Source organism: Lineus longissimus, chromosome 8 (assembly GCF_910592395.1).
Source record: "Lineus longissimus chromosome 8, tnLinLong1.2, whole genome shotgun sequence".
NCBI lineage: Eukaryota > Metazoa > Nemertea > Pilidiophora > Heteronemertea > Lineidae > Lineus > Lineus longissimus.
The window spans coordinates 19,729,866-19,753,793 of record NC_088315.1 but is presented as its reverse complement, the minus strand read 5'-3'; the positions used below and the strand labels follow the sequence as shown (position 1 = coordinate 19,753,793).

Genomic DNA, 23,928 nt, shown 5'->3' with positions numbered 1-23,928 from the left:
CTGGGAGGCTTGTCCATGCCTTTGTGACCTCCAGACTTGATTCCAACAATGCCTTGCTTTTTGAGCTGCCGGCCAAGACACTTGCGCCTCTTCAGCTGGTGCAAAACAGGACGTGCAGGCGTGACCATATCACGCCTGTACTCAAGGAACTTCACTGGCTGCCAATTAAGTCCCGGGTCGTGTTCAAGGTGCTGCTCCATTGTTTCAAGGTGCTTCGTGGACTAGCCCCTGGCTACTTAAATCTCCCACTTGCAGAGGCCACTCACCACACGAGGTCGTCAGTATCCTCTGTCAAGTTGCTGCCAAAACGAACTGGGACCTCGTTTGGCGACAGGGCTTTCTCTGCCTGCGCTCCATCTCTTTGGAATCCCATCTCATATTCAGGATGCTTCAGATGTCCTTAAATTCAAATGTCAGTTAAAGACCTTGCTGTACGCGAGGCACGATTTGTTCGGTGGAAAGACGCCCCACACAAATTTTATAATGTGTGTATGTATGTTATATGTAAAGCTTGCCAAACCTGCCTAATATCTTTCCAAGGCCACAGCTCAGTAATTACATGTACATGTATGTATACCTTTGCACAGTCCTCCCCATAATGACAATGCTAATCAGTTGATCCAATTACACAACAAAAGACTCTCTGGTCATGATCGGTCGCGGTTGATTTGAACGCCAGTCAGTTGGTGTGTGAACTGCGGAGAACATCGCGGGAACACTCTCTCCGATTACAAACGTAAAAGGCCTTCGGAAATCAAGTCAAAACTGTTCATCATCCAAGCTCAGCCCGTCCCAAGTCATTCGATGCCTCCACCAATTCCATGGTTGGATTGAAGCTCGTTGACCAGAGCGATCGACCACCCAAATATCACAAGCTACAGTTATGAGTTGCCCTTTGATTTACCAGCGTCTTTTCGAAAAGTTGGTACGATGCGAAAAAAGCGCACATCTGCACCTGCCCCTGTTGATTTCATCAATGAACTCCCAATTTGCTCTGTCTATTGGTTAAGGAATTGATTCCGAAATTGAGGTGTTGGTTGTCTCACCAAAACCGCGAGGGTGGAGCTAAAATGTTGACCAAAACCGAGTAGCCGAGGTTTTGGCCAACATTTTAGCTCCACCCAAGCGGTTTTGGTGAGACAATCAATACCGATAGTGAGGTATCAATTTCTGTTCTGAAACACCTCAAATTAGATAACAGATAATGTGGTTTGTAACTGCTTTTCGACTGCTTCCATATTTTGCACCAACCCAAGAGATTATGGTTGCCTGACCATAACCGCTGAATTCAAAACGACGCACAGTAGGCACATAATGCATTTACACTGTAAAGTGCAGTTCAATTATAAATCTAGCTGTTTTATAATTAACACCACCTGACAAATGGCAAGATTAATGAAAATGAAGATCCGACATAACAATGCCATTCAATTTCCTTTTGACCTTCCATGTTTAATGCAACATATGATCAATGGCCTACAAACTTCGACAGCATCATTTCTATATTTGGCACCGCCCCCTACACAGTACAAATAAAAGTTAATGGCATAGTTAAACATCCAAACATTCACTAGAAAAAACCCTTGAATACCATAACGCAGATTCCAGTAGGTGTCCTTCATATCGTAAATGCCCCCAATTGCCGGAATATCCATTAGCATGATAAACATCCGAAAAGGCAATGACGTCACGACGTACGCGCAGCTGATGAAAATCAACATCCGGGTCAAATGTTGCTCCTGCTTCTGACCTTGACCTTGACCTTGACCTGTTCCCATCCCCGATCGTTTTGCCGATGCAGTTTTGACGGTGATGATGATGACGATGTTACTTCCCAGGATGATGAAGAATGGAAAGATCGTTCCCAGGAGTGTTTGTAACAAGGAGGCCAGAAGTTCGATTATGGGGTGGTCTGGTACGTCAAATATCATTATCTCGGCCCCTGGCGAAAGTGAAACTAATGTTAGAAGGTTGGCAACAAGACTATATGAGGACACTACTTTAACCGTTGAGGGTCAGCTGGTGACATTTAGGTGTCCAAAGCCAGCGTTATTGATTGTTTAAACCAGAGTTCTGAGGAAGACGATGTTGACATTCAATCAAAATGCCAAGCACAATCCGTATCGAAGGTTGCAACGCCACTTGCAGGATGATGAAATATCAGCATCGCCTTGGTTACAATGCAAAAACATAACAATTGTATAAATCTGGAGGAGCTCATTCCCTCGGAGACATTAAGAGAGATATTCACACTGTTCCCACTCAAAACCACCTTGCTTTATGACTTTGTATGACCACTTTATCAGTAACCCGTAGATCTAGAGAGATAATTCAATATCTGAAATATTTCACCTGTTTCCGGGTCCTTAACATAAACCATCACAAATGGTATCTGGATATTAAAGATCACTACGAGAACAGTGGTGATGATGACGGTTTTAATAGCCCTTGAAGAGTTGCAAAACCTGCGTGTGGCCATCGGAAACCGCACAGCTATTAACCGGTCGATACTCATCTCGGTGAGAAAGACACCCGAAAGCATGGCGTAGATGTACGACGCCAAGTAATGGAACCTGAAAGAAAGACACTTTATGACATTCGAAAATTCGAGTTGATTCCCTTATCGACTCGAACTTCAGTTCAAATCCGCCATTGATGTCGTCTTTGGCGCCAAAAATTACTACTTTTGAGCTCTATTCTAACGATTTTTTTCAAAAATGTCATTCAAGGGTTAAAATCAGCTACAAATGTTTTTTATACAATCATTACGATATATGGAGAGTAAAAAAACGCACAAATATCGAAAAGGTGTCCAGGATTATTTTTTGGAGAACTATCTTAGCAATATCACTTTGCCATCTGCTCGACCTCGTCACAATTGTCTGGTGGCGACGCGGACAGATTATTCAATATGGCGACGACGAACGGCCTAAGGGAAACTTCGTCCATAATTCTCGTCCCAAGTAGACCCTCAGTGTAGATTGTCTTGATTATTCGTAAATTTCCTAAATTTTGCATTGTAACCGTTTTCTACCAAAACCGAGGGATTCTTCCTGAGACAAAGGGGCTTTAATACGGCAGTACGACGCCATCTCATTTTTTCAGTACGCACCACGGGCTCGTCGAATCAGATACGACCTTTTTGGCGGGGACTGACACTAGCTGAACCAGCTCAATACAAGAAGGCAACTAGAAACATGAAACACCCGGGAATTCAACCCACGATTGTACAAAACCTGTCAGGAGAATCCTTTTAAAGATGAGGCTGACAACTCTTGAAGTGAATATTTAAAAACGCCTCTTCATGAGCTGTTAATCTCATCATAAAGTTTTAACAAATCACACCGGGTCGAGGACAAACTTTGTCTTGAAAGACAGTCTTTAGATTTAAGACCGTTCTTAAAATTGGAGACGAAGTGCAGCCATCCACGCCACTCTCAGAATTGCCAAAATCGAATAGCAATAGACCAGATAGCCGCTTTGTTTAATACAACTGCAAATGCCTACAAAAAATATTTTACACTACAAATGAATAGAATAATTACCTCTATGGGCCTAAACTTCTCCCAACCAGTTCGTTTACGGCGATCCGCACACGATTGAAATAAATTCGTCGTAGTGTAGAACATACTCATACATTACAAATTCTCACATCCGACTAGAAGTTCTTATAAGACACATTGAAAACCGCGGGCCGCGGAAAGCTGTTGACTGGTTCCCACAAGGATTCGGCCGACTCGAGGTTGGAGTCGGGCGGATGCTAATCATAACTAATATAATTGATGATATAGCATACTTACGTACAGAAGACATCCCGCATGTGGACAATGTTTTTCCCCACCTCCCAGTTCAATATTGGTAGAGCAAGTGCATGCTGAAGCAGTAACAACGTGTCTGCTACAGCCAATGCCTTCATGTAAATACACGCAGACAACCCCCGGTTGGTCTTCCTATTGGCTACGAGGATTGATATGACGTTCCCGGGCACGCCGATCACTACAGGGAGAATCCAGAGATAGGAAGAAACGACGACATAGAAGGCGAGCAAAAACGGATACTCCCGACCTTTGGGGAGCACGTCATCTGTGACGTGCATAACCATTAGTGGGTTTGCATCGTTATCCATTCCGTCCGTACTTACTTCAAAAGAAACCGAGAAAGTTTATTCACTTATTTTGGAACAATGCAGTTTTTCGAATGTATCCGCTCTTTTCACACTTCTATGATCCTTGGTGGACGCATAGTCAGGTTGCACCGGACGTGACGAAATAGAAACTGACGTAGGTTGATTGTTGACGGGCGATAGCTTGATCTGGCTACGATATCGGCCTTCTGAGGATCCTTGCCGGCCTGCTTAGTGAAAAATGCCAAGGTCTTATTCCAAAAAGGTTGGTCCCCTGAATGTTAGATTTGGCGCTGCTACTACTTGTTTTGACGTAACGGGGATAAAAGAACGAGCCTCAGGAAAACAAGAAATAAGAAATGAAGAAATGAAATAGAAATAGAGCCCTGTGGCTGATTCTGGCCTGCAGATATTGGCCGGGGTTGAATGAAAAACAGAACTCAAGCGGGTGAGCGATTTCTGGTCTGCAGCCTCCTGTACGAATAGATTTTTTCGAAAGATTTCTTCGATGGCTCTCTTGTACGTGACAGCGCGGTCATATTATAGCGTTATTCAAGGATATAAAACCTGACCCCGATATTTTTATTTTTGACTTTACAATTGAGTTATGTTTCACGCGTAGGTTTTATTTTTCACTTTGAAAAACTCAAAAACCTTTATTCTAAGAGTGTAGTAGGACCCAGAAGTATATTATTATAATCTAGTATATACATGTACAGGCCATAGGCTACCAGCATGCAAAATATCAATAATGTAAATTGTATTGTTCGCACCGGGCACCGATCCAAAGGTTGACCGCGCTCAATGTTGCTTAACTTCTACTCTGGGGCCAACGCGCCAACCACTGGGTCATAAAGGAATTCCCACATGGCCGGCGGGTTAAGCAGTGCCATATACCTGGGGTTACTATACATAGATGTCAAGAAATTTATAAGACATAAAACTACCTTGACGTTTTCACCGCCTTAATGTTTGGTAAACAACAAAACGTGCATTTACCCTTGCCACTGCTGTCCGCTGTTTTTAACACTGTTGGGGATGTACCCAGGATGTTGTACGACTTCGCCTTACTATATGATCGTGTAAAAGGACGTCCGTAGGACCAATTAAGCACGTGCGCTCTGTGAATTAAATGAGCCAAGCCTCATTACTGTGAGAAAAAAATTACTAATTTAGAAATACCGCGATGCTTAGGTCTGGCAATTAGAAGTTAATTTGAATTGAAGAGTCAATTTAAAACACCTGGAGCATTCCCTCAATCAGTTAGTTTAGGGCGTTGTAACTACATCTTCTTGAGTTTGATAAGGGCCCTCATGTTTTGATTGAAAACTCGCTGATTATCCACGCAGTCATTTACATCGACAGTCCAGATGACATTGAAGATCACGCTTTCGTTAAAAATTTGAAATTTGTAATTGATAAATATATATTTTAAAATTATGTAAATACGCACTGAATATCGATGAATTTCAACATTGCCGTTGGGTATACTATACATAAACTACGTGCGGCGTACCCCTTTACGAGTTATCATCGGCGTCCATGGTTTTTCTACAAATCCTGCTGCGTCATTTGAAGAAACATCCAATTATCATCAAAGTGCTCCATTATTTTTGCAAGGGAATATTGGGAGTACACAATGAATTGATTTTTGCAGGATTGTGTATGTATGGACTTGGGGGCAAAATGATGTTTTTGGCGCTTCTTAGAAATTTTGAATATAAGAAGAGTTACGCAACAAGAGTCTGTTAGAATTCCTCACCAGGTCACACGACACAACTAGCCATCGCTCGCAGCACATTGATCAATCCCTACTTTACCAACATTCATCGTAAAATCGCTGTACTACATGTATCTAAATGATTCGTGTGCGGCAAATAAATACGTTTTTTTCGAAAAACTCCCTCAACAGGAAAAAGTGCCAAGTTGGCAGACGCCATCTTGAATTGGCTGCTAACGCCAAGTTAAAGATAACGTTAGATTTAACTTAGGGTTTTAGGTAAGTTAAATCTAACGTTAAAGATAACGCCAATGTTAGGCTAATATTGTTTGAACAACTCAAAATAAAACTTGACGTTATCTTAACGCCAAGTTAGGAATTTTAACGTTAAGTTATCTTTAAAAGTGTATTTCTTCTTTTGAACAACCGGGCCCTGGTCTACAAGCTTTCATGCCGACTTACCGTTGGTGAACATCAATCCCGAAGTCTCCTCCTTTCATGGTTACATAGACTAGCACTAATTTTCATCATAAGGGACTTTTTGTAATTAAATTAGCTCTGAGTCATCAACCCTTGAACTTATCGGACTGCTTCTGCCTGAATTATTTGATAACACCCCCGTACTAAATATTCCCCCCCCGAAACAAAACGTGTTCATTGGGCTGATCATTTTAAAATCATCTCTGTGATAAATGGAGAAAATAAAGAATATTTAAAAACAAAAATCAAAGCAACTCAGTTACTATAGCAAGTATGAAGATAAGAGAAGTATCCGTTTGTTCGTATTGGCCCTGCCATCAATAGCAACCCTTACAAATGGCTAGGGCGTCAAATGCAACTGATTTAAAAACCACACATTTATGGGGTTATTTGGAGTTGTTCTATACCTGATAATACACACAACGCCGGTGTAACATCTGTGGTTGTTCCCCATGTGTCAGTGTTTCCAAACAATAGGCAGCTAGAGAGACCACGACTTTTCAATAGGGGGGATACACAGAAAAACTTGTCAATCTATTTTTGAGCGTTCCCAAACAATGAGGGGAAACACTGACACATGGGAAACACTCAAATATATTACACCGGTACACGTAGATCTGCATGAAGTGAATCAATAATTGCGAGTACGTGTTGCATTGCCGGCATTGCGCAAAGGCATGATCACTTCACATAAGTACTTTACTTATCATCATAAAAGCTACTTTAAATAATTTCAATTTTTTTTGTCTAGTTTATAATGATGATGTTGATAAACTCATCGATGGTCTAATTGGCCAATTTGCCATCGCCAGATGGCTCACAACGCGCTTTGTTCTCCCGCCTTTATAAACCCCTTGCTTCACCAGAAACTTCATTCGAAACTTCGACTTCAAGATATCTCCAGACCTCGTACAGACAAACAGGTAAGTCCATGTTATTTGTCAATTTGATTTATTTACTCCGGGGGATCCAGCAACAACTTCTCCGAGGGTTGTCACCTCTCCGAGCCAAGGCTAACAATATCACCGATAGCTTAAGATATAGCTTAAGATCAAAGGCTACCTCTTTGAAACTTGACCATTTTGGACTGTATATCGTATATCAGTCCCCTGGTTGTCTTGAGGCTATGCAGAACAAATGGAAACAGGCATTCTTTTTGGCTCACACCGATGGTTTACTTTGTTGGCCGTTTCCATGAAAATGTCAAACGCCAATCCGGCGCCGGCTCTCGTCGTTTTTGACAGATTTGGGATGATTGAAACAATACACATACCTTGTTGTATTTGCATGACAAAGCCAGTGTACACATAACAACGAGCAATCGGGACACATCATACACCCCAATTGCATACCAATAACACGGAAGCATGCATGCATTTATCATGCATTATGGCTGACTGATGTCGGCTGGCGTTAGAAAAAGGAACTAGGTAAAGTTGGACCAATAGTAAATGTATGTGAACGAACACCTTTAAATTTTAGACTACTGTTGCATCTAAGTCTTCAGTATTTAAAAGAAAGCAAATTGCGCTTCCCGGATCAGACAACATGTATATCAGTGTTTTGTAGTTAAGACGCCGAAAACAGAGTTTCAAACTGCGAATGAAAACCAGAACACAGCTCTCTTGGTGTCCTGGCATAGCCTCGCCACGATGAGAAAACTGTGAGTTAAATACAGTCCATCTAAGGCTCCAATCTAGAGTTTGGCTTCAATCTAAAGCTGGATTCACTCGCGACGAAGTTGTCGGTGGGTTGGCAAGTACGGAATTCTCTTTTTATCTCTTTTTTACAAACTCGCATAACCAGATGGTTTCAATACACTCCGTTCTCGATAATGACGTTGGATTGAAAGAATGCAGGGACGAGGTACATGGGACTGAGATGAAAGCGATGGAGAGAACCGGAGGACTTACGTTTGGATCCGACTTTTTTGCAATTTTATCAAAGTTACGCAACAATTTGTAAATTAAAGACGCAGTGATCAATCTGTAAATTTATGACGCATCAATTAGTGCATGCCAGCTTCGAAGTTGTAGATAGGGAGTTTTCGCAAATCCCCCGAAACGCCAGCGCGAACGATTATTCCATTGTTTGACCTCCTGATCATGATATCGAACAATGGGACAGGCGTTCGCGTTGGCGTTTCGGTGATTTGCGAAAACTCACTGACGCCGTTATGAGTGATTTGGACTATCATAATACTAGAGGGTGATTTTGTGGGGTCGATTTGAGTGCCTAGTTTGGTTGCAACCTTTCTTTACTTTGTAATCCCGGTGTGTACATTCGCTGTACATAATTTACATTGTGCATGGTTGGTGGTGTGAACGGAAAAATAGTCCCTCGATCCCAGCCCCTCACCAACGCCTGTGACCTGACCCGTGAAATACATTCAAAATTTTTCATTTTTCTTTCCTTGCAGAATTTTCGCAAACATGGCGCGAGTTGCATGCATGATACTTCTGCTGGTGGTAGCGGTGATGTGTGTTACGGGAGATCGACATGGGGGAAAGGGCAAAGGTCTATTACACCACTGTCACGACGCCCATTGTTGCTTACACCATCCTAACGCCCATAACTGCTGCCCTGACCACCATTGTTGCCATCACCATCCTCATCGTGCAAACTGCTAGCACGGTCTTTTGAGAGGTTGATAAACCACGATGTGACATGGAGCAATCCACAGAAACCTGACGCACCGGAATCGACTACACGGAAATGGACTCTATTTCTCTTTTACTGTCGTTGCTTATTAAATGTTCGTATCGATACGAGTAAAAATTAAATCGCAAATGCTGGCAATAACTATGAAAATTAACTTTGTTTGATATTATTTCACTATCACCAGAAATACTCGGCTGGCCGCCATTTTGGTACATTTCCATGTACATCGCTCCCTCGGGTCTCACTAGCCAGTGCAGTGGACACATCCGGGCGTTGGTGACGTCAGACTTGCCCCTGACATGGGATGTAAGCCATGTCCCGGATTGATCCAGACACCAAATTGCTGACATTGATAACAAGAACCTACACATTTTTTTGTAGGGTAGGTCTCCATGGCTTATTCAAGGCAACTAATTGGTTTTTTGACCAATAGGGAGCGCCACCTTTTGACACCACCTAGATCCCACAAACGGTCGAAAACCACACCAAAATTTCCCTACTATAGGGACTAAGGAGCAGGCTCATATATTATGTAAAGGAGATTATGCCAAAATTGTACCCGATCACAGCTTTTTTTCCTAGTATGGGCCAGAACACGAACCAAGGAAATTCGCCCTCGATCTCGCCCCACGGCTTTGAGGTATGTTCGCGTATAAGGCCCAACCGGATTGGTGACTTTGTCCGAAGTCACAGAAGATGGCATCATAAAATCACCAAAGCATCCCCTGTACATTGAACTAAGATCATGACGTTGAGAAAATAGTATTTTGAACAAGACAGACCCATTCAGATCCATGGAAACGGCATGCGTCTGGGGCACTTACTGTGAGATCTCAACCAATCTCCTAGCCTCGCAATAAGTAACGATTCCTCAGTGCTACTAGTACCCTGTACCAGCGTTTTCTTACTCGGAGGCAAATGGCAATCCTCTCATTGGGAGATTGTCCTTCAACACTACCCTCCAAAGGTCATGTGCGCCACAAAGACAGGATCTGTCCAAACAGCTGTGAAAGAAAATTGAAGATTCGTCGTTTCCAAAATACAGATGCCTTCATAGTGTGCGTCCATTTTCCAATCAGATCGAGTGTTTTCTCTCTGCCACTACCGTTGCAGCATGTCATCACAGGCGCGAGAAAACGATCGATCAGACCAAAATCGACGAGGATAAAACTCGCCACTTTGTACCCCCACCCCCCCCCCCCCCACCACCACCAAAAAAGCCGGCCGTTTCCATGAAGATGAGTCGGTCTTCGTGTTCCAAATACTACTTACTTTAACGCCAGGATCTCATTTTTCATGTGCAGAGGATGGAACCTTGAAGCTGTCCACCGAACCAGCACACCTGATGTGTGGGGGCAGATCGTTCCACAGAAGGGGAGCGGCGACTGAGTACGCCCTAGCACCGTAGAACTGTGTTTTGTAACGAGGAGGAACGATCAGCCCCCATTGACGAGGAACGTAAAGGTCGTGCTGGCTGGTGGGCAACCAAAAGGTCGCAAACGTATTTTGTTGCAAGTCCATTAAAACATTTCTATGCTTAGAGCAGAAATTTGAAAACACATTTTTGTTTGACTGGCAGCCAGTGGAGCATCTTTAAAACCAGGGTGATGTGGTCATACTTCCTGACACGCACAACAAGCCTAGCAGCTGAGTTTTGGATTAATTGTAGTCTGTTGATGTACGCGTCAGGAAGGCGGAACAGCAAGCTGTTACAATAGTCCAGCCGAGATGTTATATAAGCATGGACTAGCTGTTCGGTTGACTGTTGGTCGGGTAGATGACGAATACGACCGATTCGCCAGACGGCAAAAGAAGCTGCCTTACAGACATTGTTAACATTGTCTCTCATTGAGTGTCAGTCAAGACTAAAGCCAAGGTCCTTTACATATGGTTTTGACTGGACTGGTGTTTCCCCGATATTGACAATGAGTGGTGAGCCAAATTCAGCATTGGACTGCCGTAAAGGGACGTACGAAAACTCTTGAATAGAGCATATTTCACCACAGTAGAGGCATATTGAAACTGCACTAATAATAAATGTGTACGTTTGTACATGTCAGATATTGTTGTTTCAATTCTTTCTTCCTCTATATTTGGCCCTATAGGAATCCCGAGATGTATTTCATGTAAACTAGGGGTCATGTCACGCGGACCACAAAGTCTTCTACATTCCTTGTGCCAAAAACTAGCAGTTTAGATTTTCCAGCATTGAACTTGATCTTTTACTCTTTAGAATAGTCATCAAAAATTTGAGCAGTTGTCGCAGAGCCTAAAGCGACAGAGCAATAATGATAACGTCGTCGGCATACGCAAATGCTCCAGCGAAATAATGGCCTACATGGCACCCTACTTTTGAACTCTACAGCTTCTCGAGAAGTTCCCCTATGTATAGGTTGAAAAGAATCGGAGACAACACTCCCCCCTGTTTGACTCCATTAGAAACAGTAAATGAGGGGAAGGTGTAATCTTCCCACCTAATATTCACTCTCTGGGTGGTACACAAAGTCGCTAAAGACGTGAAATGAGGGGCACAATCCCTTGCGCTGCAATATCCTGAATAACTTGATAAAGTTGATACAATCGAATGCCTTGGATGCGTCCAGCATTGCAGAATACACTGGGGAATCATTATTGACTAGCATTGTACCCGTGGCGCAGGCAGTTTCAAATGGACTATACCTTGAATAGATTGAATTGCAATGAAAATCTAATGCAATATCACTTGGCTTCTGTGAGTGGTAAGGAGAATTGAAAGTGTCCGATTAAAAATCCCTCATTACTGCTCCGCTGAAGTAAATTTCCGAAAATAAACATAACGTTGCATCAGGATAACATATCACCTGCAAACGTGCAAAATTTCGAGACGAAACACTTCCCCCAAATGGCACTTTATCGAGCAACCTTATAGTATTATGATATTGATACGGTTACCTTGGAAGTATTCGCACCCAATTACCCTTCCGCCAGCGTGACCTAGCCACAATCATGGCGCGTACCCTAAGGCCTGTCTTCAGATTGCCGAATATCTCACGTAAAACATGAACGCCCTGATAGCTCAGCGGTTAGAGTGCTACGCTTTAGATCGGGTGGTCACGGGTTCGAAAACCGGCGAGTATATTTTTTCGTTTTTTTAAAAGGTCTTCTTTCCATTTTTCATCCATGAACGTTTATCAGGCGCGGATTCGAATTAGATTCAAACCCTGGCGAATCTTATATCGTTTTATTTTTAGCTTTCTTTCTACTTTCATCCATGAACGTTTATCGGGGGCGTATCCAAGGGAGTGCACCGGAGGTACGCCCCCTGATTGTTATAGAATCTTTGAAATTGACCATGAAATTTTGGAACCCAACTGTAGTGCAGCAATTTTGATGAGAAATGCAATGCACGCTCCCTCTTCTTCCAGTTCCTGGATCCACCAGTGCTCTTAAACCATCATCATTATTATCATTATCAATATTATCATGAAGAAAACCCCTTCACCCGCGAACTTTTCAAGCTGAAGTACACACTGATTCCAGGTTTTCGAGCACTCCAGGGAATGGTTTGACTATCAGTCGGCGGAGCTTTCTAAATGCAATTGCCCTGTGCATCCGCACTTTCGGCTTCCAAAAGAATCGACTCGAATCTTAATTCAAATCTGCCATTGCCGACATCATTGGCGCCAAAAACTATTTCTTTTGACCCTGTTGACCTCGCTTCTAAAAATTTTGTTTTTAAACCATTCAAACATTTAAATCAACTGCAAACATTTTCAATAAAATCACCGAGCTATATATATACGATATATTAAGAAATATCTATAGTAATATTGAGTAATACGGTTAGCTTGGAACTATTTGCACCCAATTACTCTTCCGCCAGCGTGACCTAGCCACAATCATGGCGCGTACCCTAAGGCCTGTCTTCAGATTGCCGAAAATCTCACGTCAAACATGACCGCCCTGATAGCTCAGCGGTTAAAGCGCTGCGCTTTAGATTGGGTGGTCACGGGTTCGAACCCCGGCGAATGATTTTTTGTTTTTTTTTAAAAGGTCTTCTTTCCATTTTTCATCCATGAACGTTTATCAGGCGCGGATTCGAATTAGCTTCAAACCCTGGCGAATCTTATATCGTTTTCTTTTTTAGCTTTCTTTCTACTTTCATCCATGAACGTTTATCAGGCACGTATCCAAAGGGGTGCACCAGAGGCACGCCCCCTGATTGTTATAGAATCTTTGAAATTGACCATGAAATTTTGGAACCCAACTGTAGTGCAGCAATTTTGATGAGAAATGCAGTGCACGCTCCCTCTTCTTCCAGTTCCTAGATCCACCAGTGCTCTTAAACCATCATCATTATTATCATTATCAATATCATCATGAAGAAAACCCCTTCACCCGTGAACTTTTCAAGCTGAAGTACACACTGATTCCAGGTTTTCGAGCACTCCAGGGAATGGTTTGACTATCAGTCGGCGGAGCTTTCTAAATGCAATTGCCCTGTGCATCCGCACTTTCGGCTTCCAAAAAATCGACTCGAATCTTAATTCAAATCTGCCATTGCCGACATCATTGGCGCCAAAAACTATTTCTTTTGACCCTGTTGACCTCGCTTCTAAAAATTTGTTTTTAAACCATTTAAACATTTAAATCAACTGCAAACATTTTCAATAAAATCACCGAGCTATATATATACCATATATTAAGAAATATCTATAGAAATATTGAGTTGCTAGCATTGTACCCGTGGCGCAGGCAGGTTCAAATGGGCTATACCTTGAATAGATTGAATTGCAATGTAAATCTAATCCAATATCAAAGGAGCCATATCGAAGAGACAAATTAGACCAACCATTTGTCCACAGACTCGGACATAGCTGTGGCGTGCTGTATGCGTGCATATAAAAGTATATCAGTTGGTCCGATAGAGAGTGATGAGGCAATGCCTCGTTCCTTAGTCAGCAATATGCGCCTTTTTATACGGAGAAGAAAGAATACCCAGATAGGCCTTCACATGTCGGCCTCCAAATGGCTCGAACAAATTGCACTATCGCTACTATAACTTTAAAATGCGTGCTCCTCCTACATGTAGCCAGGTCTCGGGCAAGGCACTTACTCGACAGGCAAGCTAGATGTTCAGCACCGTGAGCAGCTCCTTGATAAGGCCATTTCAGGTTCAGCGCGCCTCTTCAGATCAATTATTGAAAGTGTGGTGAGCACATAAACAGACCATGGTAACCTTCATTTGAAAATCCCTTCATAATCAAGGGCTAGCTCTGGCTAACACAGCACCCATATAAATAGACCACCAATTTGACCCCAGCTCCTTACTGCGGGAAAACCCAAGTCCAGCAACCGAAAGTACCAAAAATACATTTTTGTTTACATTTGAACTGCACACATACGTTTGTTTACAATTTCTTTCCCCGCAAAATCTCGAACATTAGGTGACCTGCAATCGTGGATTGAAAATAACATTAACCTTGGTTCAGCAGGTCAACAGGTACAGGCTGTTCCAATCATCCCCCTACAGCCAGCCGTTCAACAGGTAATGTTAGCCACCCCACAGGGAGTGCAGGTAATTGATTAAGCCCCTGCATAACTAAACAGCTATGACTTGGCTTCTGTGAGTAGTAAGGAGAATTGACAGTGTCCGATTAAAAATCCCTCATTACTGCTCCGCTGAAGTAAATTTCCGAAAATAAACATAACGTTGCATCAGGATAACATATCACCTGCAAACGTGCAAAATTTCGAGACGAAACACTACCCCCAAATGGCACTTTATCGAGCCGCCTTATAGTATTATGATATAGATGTAATATCTTATCATCTCTTCCGTTACAAAGCTACAAGAAGTTGTCGAAAGACCATTTATGAATCCAAATTGACAGTCACTGGAGGTAAGAATATCCCTGTATCTCACAAGAATAATATAATAAATACCTTACCTATAATACTGCCAAGGGCAATGTCCCGGTAATTTTCAGACTGATTTAGTGATTTCCTGGCATTTTTTTGGATCGAGATAGCGGTAGACCTAGAAAGGTCACTGGGCAAAAACAATGGTACACCATGGAGGTCAGCAAGAAGGACAGATGAACGTGCAGCAAACGAGTGGCATTAATGGAATGATCAGATGAAACATTCCTTCCCTTGTTCAGAATTGAATTGAAGAGTCAATTTAAAGCACCACGATAGTTGCCTCATTAAGTTTGTTTAGGATGTTGTAATTACACCTCCAAAGTTTGATAAGGGCCCTTACATTTTGATCGAAAACTCACTGATTATCCACGCAGTCATTTACATCAACAGTGCAGATGACATTGATGATCACGCGTTCGTTAAAAATTAGAAATTTCTAATTGATAAATATATATTTTAAAATTATGTAAATACCTACTGAATATCGATGAATATCAACATTGCCGTTGTGTATACTATACATAAACTACGTGCGGCGTACCCCTTTACGAGTTATCATCGGCGTCCATGGTTTTTCTACAAATCCTGCTGCGTCATTTGAAGAAACATCCAATTATCATCAAAGTGCTTCATTATTTTTGCAAGGGAATATTGGGAGTACACAATGAATTGATTTTTGCAGGATTGTGTATGTATGGACTTGCGCAAAGGCACGATCACTTCACATAAGTACTTTACTTATCATCATAAAAGCTACTTTAAATAATTTCAAAAATTTTTTGTCTGGTTTATAATGATGATGTTGATAAACTCATCGATGGTCTAATTGGCCAATTTGCCATCGCCAGATGGCTCACAACGCGCTTTGTTCTCCCGCCTTTATAAACCCCTTGCTTCACCAGAAACTTCATTCGAAACTTCGACTTCAAGATATCTCCAGACCTCGTACAGACAAACAGGTAAGTCCATGTTATTTGTCAATTTGATTTATTTACTCTGGGGATCCAGCAACAACTTCTCCGAGGGTTGTCACCTCTCCGAGCCAAGGCTAACAATATCACCGATAGCTTAAGATATAGCTTAAGATCAAAGGCTACCTCTTTTAAACTTGACCATTTTGGACTGTATATCGTATATCAGTCCCCTGGTTGTCCTGAGGCTATGCAGAACAAATGGAAACAGGCATTCTTTTTGGCTCACACCGATGGTTTACTTTGTTGGCCGTTTCCATGAAAATGTCAAACGCCAATCCGGCGCCGGCTCTCGTCGTTTTTGACAGATTTGGGATGATTGAAACAATACACATACCTTGTATTCGCATGACAAAGCCAGTGTACACATAACACCGAGCAATCGGGAAACATCATACACCCCAATTGCATACCAATAACACGGAAGCATGCATGCATTTATCATGCATTATGGCTGACTGATGTCGGCTGGCGTTAGAAAAAGGAACTAGATATAGTTGGACCAATAGTAAATGTATGTGAACGAACACCTTTAAATTTTAGACTACTGTTGCATCTCAGTCTTCAGTATTTAAAAGAAAGCAAATTGCGCTTCCCGGATCAGACAACATGTATCTCAGTGTTTTGTAGTTAAGACGCCGAAAACAGAGTTTCAAACTGCGCACGAAAACCAGAACACAGCTCTCTTGGTGTCCTGGCATAGCCTCGCCACGATGAGAAAACTGTGAGTTAAATACAATCCATCTAAGGCTCCAATCTAGAGGTTGGCTTCAATCTAAAGCTGGATTCACTCGCGTAGAAGTTGTCGGTGGGTTGGCAACCATCGGAGGAAGTGTCTGCGATTCTCTTGGGTTTTTTTGCATCTCGTGTAATCAACAGCAAGACTTGATAAAACTAAGAATTTTTAACTTGAGAAATTCTAGAAAATTTGTCTTTTTCATAATGATGGCAAATCTTTTCCTGAACTCAGATAGTCGGGGTTTTTATATCATACCAAAGATAAACTTAAGCGCTGCAGTTCTATAGAGTTGAATCAGATAAGGGGCATTTTGTCGAAGTACGGAATTCTCTCTCTTTTTTACAAACTCGCATAACCAGATGGTTTCAATACACTCCTTTCTCGATAATGACGTAGGATTGAAAGAATGCAGGGACGAGGTACATGGGTCTGAGATGAAAGCGATGGAGAGAACCGGAGGACTTACGTTTGGATCTGACTTTTTTGCAATTTTATCAAAGTTACGCAACAATTTGTAAATTAAAGACGCAGTGATCAATCTGTAAATTTATGACGCATCAATTAGTGCATGCCAGCTTCGAAGTTGAAGATAGGGAGTTTTCGCAAATCCCCCGAAACGCCAGCGCGAACGATTATTCCATTGTTTGACCTCCTGATCATGATATCGAACAATGGGACAGGCGTTCGCGTTGGCGTTTCGGTGATTTGCGAAAACTCACTGACGCCGTTATGAGTGATTTGGACTATCATAATACTAGAGGGTGATTTTGTGGGGTCGATTTGGGTGCCTAGTTTGGTTGCAACCTTTCTTTACTTTGTAATGCCGGTGTGTACATTCGCTGTACATAATTTACATTGTGCATGGTTGGTGGTGTGAACGGAAAAATAGTCCCTCGATCCCAGCTCCTCACAAACGCCTGTGACCTGACCCGTGAAATACATTCAAAATTTTTCATTTTTCTTTCCTTGCAGAATTTTCGCAAACATGGCGCGAGTTGCATGCATGATACTTCTGCTGGTGGTAGCGGTGATGTGTGTTACGGGAGATCGACATGGGGGAAAGGGCAAAGGTCTATTACACCACTGTCACGACGCCCATTGTTGCTTACACCATCCTAGCGCCCATAACTGCTGCCCTGCCCATGACCACCATTGTTGCCATCACCACCCTAATCATGCAAACTGCTAGCACGGTCTTTTGAGAGGTTGATAAACCACGATGTGACATGGAGCAATCCACAGAAACCTGACGCACCGGAATCGACTACACGGAAATGGACTCTATTTCCCTTTTACTGTCGTTGCTTATTAAATGTTCGTATCGATACGAGTAAAAATTAAATCGCAAATGCTGGCAATAACTATGAAAATTAACTTTGTTTGATATTATTTCACTATCACCAGAATTACTCGGCTGGCGGCCATTTTGGTACATTTCTATGTACATCGCTCCCTCGGGTCTCACTAGCCAGTGCAGTGGACACATCCGGGCGTTGGTGACGTCAGACTTGCCCTTGACATGGGATGTAAGCCATGTCCCGGATTGATTCAGACACCAAATTACTGACATTGATAACAAGAACCTACACATTTTTTTGTAGGGAAGGTCTCCATGGCTTATTCAAGGCAACTAATTGGTTTTTTTACCAATAGGAAGCGCCACCTTTTTACACCACCTAGCTCGATCCCACAAACGGTCGAAAACCACACCAAAATTTCCCTACTATAGGGACTAAGGAGCAGGCTCATATACTATGTAAAGGAGATTATGCTAAAAGTGTACCCGATCACAGCTTTTTTTTACTAGTATGGGCCAGAACACGAACCAAGGAAATTTGCCCTCGATCTCGCCCCACCGCTTTGAGGTATGTTCGCGTATAAGGCCCGACCGGATTGGTGACTTTGTCCGAAGTCACAGAAGATGGCATCATAAAATCACCAAAGCATCCCCTGTACATTGAACTAAGATCATGACGTTGAGAAAATAGTATTTTGAACAAGACAGACCCATTCAGATCCATGGAAACGGCATGCGTCTGGGGCACTTACTGTGAGATCTTAACCAATCTCCTAGCCTTGCAATAAGTAACGGTTGCTCAGTGCTACTAGTACCCTGTACCAGCGTTTTCTTACTCGGCAGCAAATGGCAATCCTCTCATTGGGAGATTGTCCTTCAACACTACCCACCAAAGGTCATGTGCGCCACAAAGACCGGATCTGTCAAAACAGCTGTGAAAGAAAATTGAAGATTCGTCGTTTCCAAAATACAGATGCCTTCATAGTGTGCGTCCATTTTCCAATCAGATCGAGTGTTTTCTCTCTGCCACTACCGTTGCAGCATGTCATCACAGGCGCGAGAAAACGATCGATCAGACCAAAATCGACGAGGATAAAACTCGCCACTTTGTACCCCCACCCACCACCAAAAAAGCCGGCCGTTTCCATGAAGATGAGTCGGTCTTCGTGTTCCAAATACTACTTACTTTAACGCCAGGATCTCATTTTTCATGTTCAAAGGATGGAACCTTGAAGCTGTCCACCGAACCAGCACACCTGATGTGTGGGGGCAGATCGTTCCACAAAGGGGAGCGGCGACTGAGTGCGCCCTAGCACCGTAGAACTGTGTTTTGTAACGAGGAGTAACGATCAGCCCCATTGACGGGGAACGTAAAGGTCGTGCTGGCTGGTGGGCAACCAAAAGGTCGCAAAGGTATTTTGGTGCAAGTCCATTAAAACATTTCTATGCTAAGAGCAGAAATTTGCAAACACATTTTTGTTTGACTGGCAGCCAGTGGAGCATCTTTAAAACCAGGGTGATGTGGTCATACTTCCTGACACGCACAACAAGCCTAGCAGCTGAGTATTGTCTCTCATTGAGAGGGTCTGGTCAAGAGTAAAGCCAAGGTCCTTTACAGATTGTTTTGACTGGACTGGTGTTTCCCCGATATTGACAATGAGTCAGTGGTGAGCCAAATTCAGCATTGGGCTGCCGTAAAGGGACGTACTAAAACTCTTGAATAGAGCATATCTCACCACAGTAGAGGCATATTGAAACTGCACTAATAATAAATGTGTACGTTTGTACATGTCAGATATTGTTGTTTCAATTCTTTCTTCCTCTATATTTGGCCCTATAGGAATCCCGAGATGTATTTCATGTAAACTAGGGGTCATGTCACGCGGACCACAAAGTCTTCTACATTCCTTGTGCCAAAAACTAGCAGTTTAGATTTTCCAGCATTGAACTTGATCTTTTACTCTTTAGAATAGTCATCAAAAATTTGAGCAGTTGTCGCAGAGCCTAAAGCGACAGAGCAATAATGATAACGTCGTCGGCATACGCAAATGCTCCAGCGAAATAATGGCCTACATGGCACCCTACCTTTGAACTCTACAGCTTCTCGAGAAGTTCCCCTATGTATAGGTTGAAAAGAATCGGAGACAACACTCCCCCCTGTTTGACTCCATTAGAAACAGTAAATGAGGGGAAGGTGTAATCTTCCCACCTAATATTCACTCTCTGGGTGGTACACAAAGTCGCTAAAAACGTGAAATGAGGGGCACAATCCCTTGCGCTGCAATATCCTGAATAACTTGATAAAGTTGATACAATCGAATGCCTTGGATGCGTCCAGCATTGCAGAATACACTGGGGAATCATTGACTAGCATTGTACCCGTGGCGCAGGCAGTTTCAAATGGACTATACCTTGAATAGATTGAATTGCAATGAAAATCTAATGCAATATCACTTGGCTTCTGTGAGTGGTAAGGAGAATTGACAGTGTCCGATTAAAAATCCCTCATTACTGCTCCGCTGAAGTAAATTTCCGAAAATAAACATAACGTTGCATCAGGATAACATATCACCTGCAAACGTGCAAAATTTCGAGACGAAACACTGCCCCCAAATGGCACTTTATCGAGCAACCTTATAGTATTATGATATTGATACGGTTACCTTGGAAGTATTCGCACCCAATTACTCTTCCGCCAGCGTGACCTAGCCACAATCATGGCGCGTACCCTAAGGCCTGTCTTCAGATTGCCGAATATCTCACGTAAAACATGAACGCCCTGATAGCTCAGCGGTTAGAGTGCTACGCTTTAGATTGGGTGGTCACGGGTTCGAAAACCGGCGAGTATATTTTTTCGTTTTTTTAAAAGGTCTTCTTTCCATTTTTCATCCATGAACGTTTATCAGGCGCGGATTCGAATTAGATTCAAACCCTGGCGAATCTTATATCGTTTTATTTTTAGCTTTCTTTCTACTTTCATCCATGAACGTTTATCGGGGGCGTATCCAAGGGAGTGCACCGGAGGTACGCCCCCTGATTGTTATAGAATCTTTGAAATTGACCATGAAATTTTGGAACCCAACTGTAGTGCAGCAATTTTGATGAGAAATGCAATGCACGCTCCCTCTTCTTCCAGTTCCTGGATCCACCAGTGCTCTTAAACCATCATCATTATTATCATTATCAATATTATCATGAAGAAAACCCCTTCACCCGCGAACTTTTCAAGCTGAAGTACACACTGATTCCAGGTTTTCGAGCACTCCAGGGAATGGTTTGACTATCAGTCGGCGGAGCTTTCTAAATGCAATTGCCCTGTGCATCCGCACTTTCGGCTTCAAAAAGAATCGACTCGAATCTTAATTCAAATCTGCCATTGCCGACATCATTGGCGCCAAAAACTATTTCTTTTGACCCTGTTGACCTCGCTTCTAAAAAATTTCTTTTTAAACCATTCAAACATTTAAATCAACTGCAAACATTTTCAATAAAATCACCGAGCTATATATATACGATATATTAAGAAATATCTATAGTAATATTGAGTTATACGGTTAGCTTGGAACTATTTGCACCCAATTACTCTTCCGCCAGCGTGACCTAGCCACAATCATGGCGCGTATCATTTCGCGTATCCTATTCCAGATTGCTGAATATCTCACGTCAACATGAACGCCCTGATAGCTCAGCGGTTAGAGCGCTGCCCTTTAGATTGGGTGGTCACGGGTTCGAACCCCGGCGAATGTTTTTTTTTTTTTTTTTAAAAGGTCTTCTTTCCATTTTTCATCCATGAACGTTTATCAGGCGCGGATTCGAATTAGATTCAAACCCTGGCGAATCTTATATCGTTCTTTTTTTTAGCTTTCTTTCTACTTTCATCCATGAACGTTTATCGGGGGCGTATCCAAGGGAGTGCACCAGAGGTACGCCCCCTGATTGTTATAGAATCTTTGAAATTGACCATGATATTTTGGAACACACCTGTAGTGCAGCAATTTTGATGAGAAATGCAGTGCACGCTCCCTCTTCTTCCAGTTCCTGGATCCGCCAGCGCTCTTTAACCATCATCATTGTTATCATTATCAATATCATCAAGAAGAAAACCCCTTCACCCGCGAACTTTTCAAGCTGAAGTACACACTGATTCCAGGTTTTCGAGCACTCCAGGGAATGGTTTGACTATCAGTCGGTGGACCTTTCTAAATGCAATTGCCCTGTGCATCCGCACTTTCGGCTTCCAAAAGAATCGACTCGAATCTTAATTCAAATCTGCCATTGCCGACATCATTGGCGCCAAAAACTATTTCTTTTGACCCTGTTGACCTCGCTTCTAAAAATTTTCTTTTTAAACCATTCAAACATTTAAATCAACTGCAAACATTTTCAATAAAATCACCAAGCTATATATATACGATATATTAAGAAATATCTATAGTAATATTGAGTAATACGGTTAGCTTGGAACTATTTGCACCCAATTACTCTTCCGCCAGCGTGACCTAGCCACAATCATGGCGCGTACCCTAAGGCCTGTCTTCAGATTGCCGAAAATCTCACGTCAAACATGACCGCCCTGATAGCTCAGCGGTTAAAGCGCTGCGCTTTAGATTGGGTGGTCACGGGTTCGAACCCCGGCGAATGTATTTTTTCGTTTTTTTTAAATGTCTTCTTTCCATTTTTCATCCATGAACGTTTATCAGGCGCGGATTCGAATTAGCTTCAAACCCTGGCGAGTCTTATATCGTTTTCTTTTTTAGCTTTCTTTCTACTTTCATCCATGAACATTTATCAGGCGCGTATCCAAGGGGGTGCACCAGAGGTACGCCCCCTGATTGTTATAGAATCTTTGAAATTGACCATGATATTTTGGAACACACCTGTAGTGCAGCAATTTTGATGAGAAATGCAGTGCAGGCTCCCTCTTCTTCCAGATCCTGGATCCGCCAGTGCTCTTAAACCATCATCATTATTATCATTATCAATATCATCATGAAGAAAACCCCTTCACCCGCGAACTTTTCAAGCTGAAGTACACACTGATTCCAGGTTTTCGAGCACTCCAGGGAATGGTTTGACTATCAGTCGGTGGACCTTTCTAAACGCAATTGCCCTGTGCATCCGCACTTTCGGCTTCCAAAAGAATCGACTCGAATCTGAATTCAAATCTGCCATTGCCGACATCTTTGGCGCCAAAAACTATTTATTTTGACCCTGTTGACCTCGCTTCGAAAAATTTTGTTTTTAAACCATTCAAACATTTAAATCAACTGCAAACATTTTCAATAAAATCACCGAGCTATATATATACCATATATTAAGAAATATCTATAGAAATATTGAGTTGCTAGCATTGTACCCGTGGCGCAGGCAGGTTCAAATGGGCTATACCTTGAATAGATTGAATTGCAATGAAAATCTAATGCAATATCAAAGGAGCCATATCGAAGAGACAAATTAAACCAACCATTTGTCCACAGACTCGGACATAGCTGTGGTGTGCTGTATGCGTGCATATAAAAGTATATCAGTTGGTCCGATAGAGATGATGAGGCAATGCCTCGTTCCTTAGTCAGCAATATGCGCCTTTTTATACGGAGAAGATGGAGTACCCGGATAGGCCTTCACATGTCGGCCTCCAAATGGCTCGAACCAATTGCACTATCACTACTATAACTTTAAAATGCGTGCTCCTCCTTCATGTAGCCAGGTCTCGGGCAAGGCACTTACTCGACAGGCAAGCTAGATGTTCAGCACCGTGAGCAGCTCCTTGATAAGGCCATTTCAGGTTCAGCGCGCCTCTTCAGATCAATTATTGAAAGCTGTGGTGAGCACATAAACAGACCATGGTAACCTTCATTTGAAAATCCCTTCATAATCAAGGGCTAGCTCTGGCTAACACAGCACTCATATAAATAGACCACCAATTTGACCCCAGGTCCTTACTGCGGGAAAACCCAAGTCCAGCAACCGAAAGTACCAAAAATACATTTTTGTTTACATTTGAACTGCACACATACGTTTGTTTACAATTTC

General features: G+C 42.4%; 1 long non-coding RNA gene across 1 annotated transcript; it reads left to right on the top strand.

Moving 5' to 3' along the window:
* The first annotated feature begins 7,121 nt into the window (after positions 1-7,121).
* LOC135492870 (uncharacterized) lies at positions 7,122-9,134 on the top strand. The gene is made up of 2 exons (XR_010448148.1): positions 7,122-7,246; positions 8,743-9,134. It is a non-coding gene; the product is annotated as an uncharacterized LOC135492870 (long non-coding RNA).
* The last annotated feature ends 14,794 nt before the right edge of the window (positions 9,135-23,928 follow it).